Below are 5,633 nucleotides of genomic sequence, written 5' to 3'. Positions count from 1 at the left end.
CACACCATCCCCACATACACCAGCCCCACACACACCAACCCCACACACACCAACCCCACACACACCACACACACCAACCCCACACACATCATCCCCACACACACCATCCACACACACACCATCCCCACACACACCAACCCCACACACACCATCCCCCCACACACCATCCCCACACACACCACACACACACACACCACACACACACACACCATCCCCACACACACCACACACACACACCACACACACCACACACCAACCCCACACACCACACACACCAACCCCACACATACCATCCCCACACACACCATCCCCCCACACACCAACCCCACACACACCATCCCCACACACACCACACACACACACCACACACACACCACACACACACCATCCCCACACACACCACACACACACACACCACACACACCAACCCCACACACCACACACACCAACCCCACACACACCAACCCCACACACACCATCCCCACACACACCATCCCCACACACCCCACCCACACTCACCAACCACACACACCAACCCCACACACCAACCCCACACTCACCAACCACACTCACCATCCCCACACACACCACCCACACACACCACACACCACCCCCCACCCCCAGGCAGTGTTTGACGGATGTTTGTTTAAGGGTAGCCCATCCTCCATTCACCCTTCACCTCCCCCAACCCTCACTGACTCCCTTATCTGCCTCCTCACGTCTCCCTCCCCCATGCCCCTCCATCCTCACTCGCCTCCCTCCCTCCCACTCCCCCCAACGCTCCCCACTCCCCCCTCCCTCTCTCCCTCCCTCACTCCCCCCTCCCTCCCTCACTCCCCCCTCCCTCCCCCCCTCACTACCCCCTCCCTCACTCCCCCCTCCCTCCCTCACTCCCCCCTCCCTCCCTCCCTCACTCCCCCCTCCCTCCCTCCCTCACTCCCCCCTCCCTCCCTCCCTGTCCCTCTCACCCCCCCCTCCCACTCCCCCCTCCCTCGCCCCCTCCCTCTCTCACTCCCCTCCCCCTCTCTCACTCCCCCCTCCCTCTCACCCCACCCCTCCTTCACCCCCTCTCTCACCCCCTCCCCCACTCCCCTCCCCCTCTCTCACTCCCCCCTCCCTCCCTCTCTCACTCCCCTCCCCCTCTCTCACTCCCCCCCTCCCTCTCACCCCACCCCTCCTTCACCCCCTCTCTCACCCCCTCCCCCACTCCCCTCCCCCTCTCTCACTCCCCCCGCCCTCCCCTCACCCCTCCCCACTGAGACTCCCCTCGCAGAGGCCCCCTCCCCCGCAATCCCCCCGTCTCCTCCCGTGTGCGCATGCGCAATCAGTCCCTCCCCCCCCCATATAAAAATAACCGCGAGAGCTGGTGTGCGGTTCCGTGATTGGTGCAAACGCGCCACGTGATGCGTGTGAACCTGCAGCGACCAGGATGGGTGAAACCAAGTGGCGAGACGCGAGGGGGGTGGCGTGAGGTCGATGGTGCCTGGGATAGTCCAAGTCACTCAAAGCCGTGTTAAGGAATTCTGGATTTGAAGCTTTCGTGACTGCAAGGATTCATATTCTTAGGTTTTTTTCGGTAAAGTCACGTGGGTATTTTTTTTTAATTAATAAAAGTAAAATAAAAATAAAATAAAAATCACGACGTTTCGGAGGCAACACAAGCCTCCGTCTTCAGGTGGAACCTAAGAATACGTGTTAAGGAATGTTTACAAGTCGCATTATTACAACTGTTGTGGGTTCAATCGAGGCGCACACTCAACTTGGAGACAACATTATTTATTAACGCATAACAACCAACGTGAACACTGTACATAAGGGGCCGTCCATAAATGACGTCACGCGATTTTGGACGATATTTTTACCCCCCCCCCTTCGTCACACGGCGTCACAAAAAGTCAGACCGCTCCCCTCAAATATTACGTCACAAAGCTTTGCCCCCTCCCCCCCACAAAAAAAAACATGCTTCAAATCGCTTTAAACTATTGTCATTGTAGTATTTAATGTGGCGCTGCACTCTGATGTTGTAGGAGAAAACATTTATTAAAAAGTATATTTAATTAAGTAGAACGTGTTGTCTTTATGTATTTAAAGTTGCACATTTTGATGTGATGTCACATTTCTCAAACCCCTCCCCCCCACTCGTTACACATCGTCACAAATGTCTGACCCCCCTCTCCCCTAGGTGCGTGACGTCATTTATGAACGGCCCCAAAGGTGGTGACCACCGTTCCTAACTCACGAATACGACACCGCGTGACCAGGTCACGTGACGGGGCTGCCTGGTCACGAACGACGATAGGAGACTCGAGTACCGCTGATGTCGTCTTCATCCCGGGGTTGAAGAGCCCAGCTCCCTCTTCTTTGTTCTTTCGGTAAAGTCGTCACGTAGAAGGGAAATAATAAAAATAAAACATAATAAAATAATTATCACGACGTTTCGGCCACAACGCAAGCAGCCGTCCTCAGGTGAAGAACAGGTCTGTCGGAAAGACAGCGTCTGAATGAACACCATCAAGCTTGGCAGCGTATATTTAAGCTGGGTTAGAGGGGGAAGGGCACCTTGACAAATATACGCTGCCAAGCCTGGTGGTGTTCAATCAGACGCTGTCTTTCCGACAGATCTGTTCTTCACCTGAGGACGGCTGCTTGCGTTGTGGTCGAAACGTCGTGAGAATTATTTTTTTATTGTTTTATTTTTATTATTTTCCTTCTACGTGACTTTACCGAAAGAACCAAGAAGATGAATCCCTGCAGTCACGAAAGCTTTAAATCGAAAGCCCAGCTCCCTGTTCATACCCCCCCCCCCTTATAACTCCCATGGCTCCGCCCCAGGCCACGCCCCCCTTCTCGATCCTTCGGAAAGGTCCCGGCCCCCAACCACGTGACCCCCAAGCTCCCCCCTGGGGCCCCTAGCCCCCCTTTGCCCAGCCCCGTGACACCCGCCTACAGCACCCAGACCGAGCCAACACAGTAGTGACGTCATGTATCCCTACGCTCGTACAGTCTTGACACAGCAGTGACGTCATGTGTCGCTTCGCTCATACAGTCTCGATACAATCGTGACGTCATGTGTCCCTATGCTCGTAGTCTCGACACAGTAGTGACGTCATATGTCCCTACGCTCGGACAATCCCGACACAGTAGTGACGTCATGTCACTAAACAGCCATTACATGGCTGTAAACGTCAGGAACTCCACGAAAGCGAGAAAACTTCGTCATTCTCGCGAGCCATAAAACCACGAGTCGTGTTTATTATTATTATTTTTAAAAATGATCCCTAGAGTTTATATTGTTTGGTTCTTTCGGTAAAGTCACGTAGGTAAAAAAAATAAAGTGAATAAAAAATAATTAAAACAAGAAAATAAAACCACGACGTTTCGATCGCAACATAAGCGGTTGTCATCAGGAAAAGGGGGGTTAACCTCTAAAGGCAAACTGTTAATAAAGGTTTAGAGATGGGCGTAGCCCAAGTGTCAGCAGCATGGGCGGCGGCAGCTGATGTTAATGTAGACCACGTGTGTCAGCAGCAATGGGCGGGGCAGCTTATGTTAATGTAGACCACGTGGTGTCAGCAGCATGGGCGGGGCAGCTTATGTTAATGTAGACCACGTGTGTCAGCAGCATGGGCGGGGCAGCTTATGTTAATGTAGACCACGTGTGTCAGCAGCATGGGCGGGGCAGCTTATGTTAATGTAGACCACGTGTGTCAGCAGCATGGGCGGGGCAGCTTATGTTAATGTAGACCACGTGTGTCAGCAGCATGGGCGGGGCAGCTTATGTTAATGTAGACCACGTGGGTCAGCAGCATGGGCGGGGCAGGCTTATGTTAATGTAGACCACGTGTGTCAGCAGCATGGGCGGGGCAGCTTATGTTAATGTAGACCACGTGGGTCAGCAGCATGGGCGGGCAGCTTATGTTAATGTAGACCACGTGTGTCCAGCAGCATGGGCGGTGGCAGCTTATGTTAATGTAGAACCACGTGGGTCAGGCAGCATGGGCGGGGCAGCTTATGTTAATGTAGACCACGGTGTGTCAGCAGCATGGGCGGGGCAGCTTATGTTAATGTCAGGCAGTGGGTCTCCATCAAATGGGCCTCCAGGCAATGATTGCACTTCGCCCCACACACCCACACTGCTGACGGTGGAGGTTGACAAGAAAACAAAAATCAAGTCATGACCCAAAGTGGTTGATGACATCTTTCCAATGATTGCTGAGTTTATAACCAATCCTCTCGGTTGAAATTGTGTCTGTATATATGGATGGCTTCATGAACGAATCATTGTTGATAGCCAGTAGGCTTGCAAAGTACCATCGTCTGAGAGAAATCTATTTCGTGCTGAGCCAGCCACATTAAAACATATTTATTCACTTTTTTTTTTATATCTACGTCACTTTACCGAAATAACCAAATAATATGAGTTCCTGCAGTCATTACAGTTTTAAGTCAAAATTCCCTCCACCAGCTCAACTAAATTAGTTTTTATCGAATCTATAATCGGTAGTTATCGATTACTTAAATCCCCGGCCACGTGGCTGAGCGGGTGGAGCGAGCGGTTCACCAGTCCATCATTCCTTTGTGGTCGATAAAAAAAGTATAATTTGTGAGGGAGCCGAGCGATCATAATTATGGATGTACTCGCCCCCGCCATAGGAATGTGGTGAACAGGTCTGTCGGGGAGACAGCGTGGTCTTCACCTAAGGACGGCTGCTTGTGTTGTGGCCGAAACGTTCGTGATAATTATTTTATTATGTTTTATTTTTATTATTTCCCTTCTACGTGACTTTACCGAAAAGAACCAAGAAGGATGAATCCCTGCAGTCACGAAAGCTTTAAATCGAGATATAGTACTATGTGAGACAAATAAAAAAAGTAAGGTTATTGACAAACGGCTGTCGCTCGGTCACATTGCCCATGGTGAGTGCTGCTGGCTCTCCATCAACCATGAATAAGGAGTAGACAGCTTCACTTACCGTTCCTATTAATCAATTCAACTTCCGCCCCTTTGTTCACGGTACGCCCCAATACTCACCCCCTCTCCCTGCATAATGAATAGATGTTATCAATCGGCTTAACTCAGCTTAGCACCCCCCCCCTCTTACCCTATATAGTCGCGTTTCTCTATTAGCTCTCTTCACTTACTACAGTGATTTTGGCTGTAACGGTTCCACCTGAAGATGGAAGCTTCCCCCTCCCGCTCCCCCCCTCCCTCTCTTCACTCCCCCCCTCCCTCTCTCACTCCCCCCTCTCCCTCTCTCACTCCCCCCTCCCTCTCCCCCTCCCTCTCTCACTCCCCCCTCCCTCTCTCACTCCCCCCTCCCTCTCTCACTCCCCCTCCCTCTCCCCCTCCCTCTCTCACTCCCACCCCTCCTCTCTCACTCCCCCCTCCCTCTCTCACTCCCCCCTCCTCTCACCCCCTCCCTCTCTCACTCCCCCTCCCTCTCTCACTCCCCCCTCCCTCTCTCACTCCCCCCTCCCTCTCCCCCTCCCTCTCTCACTCCCCCCTCCCTCTCTCACTCCCCCCTCCCTCTCTCACTCCCCCCTCCCTCTCCCCCTCCCTCTCTCACTACCCCCCCTCCCTCTCTCACTCCCCCCTCCCTCTCTCACTCCCCCCCTCCCTCTCCCCCTCCCTC

Source organism: Lampetra fluviatilis, chromosome 40 (genome assembly GCF_964198595.1).
Source record: "Lampetra fluviatilis chromosome 40, kcLamFluv1.1, whole genome shotgun sequence".
NCBI classification, from domain to species: domain Eukaryota; kingdom Metazoa; phylum Chordata; class Hyperoartia; order Petromyzontiformes; family Petromyzontidae; genus Lampetra; species Lampetra fluviatilis.
This window is presented reverse-complemented; position numbering follows the sequence as displayed.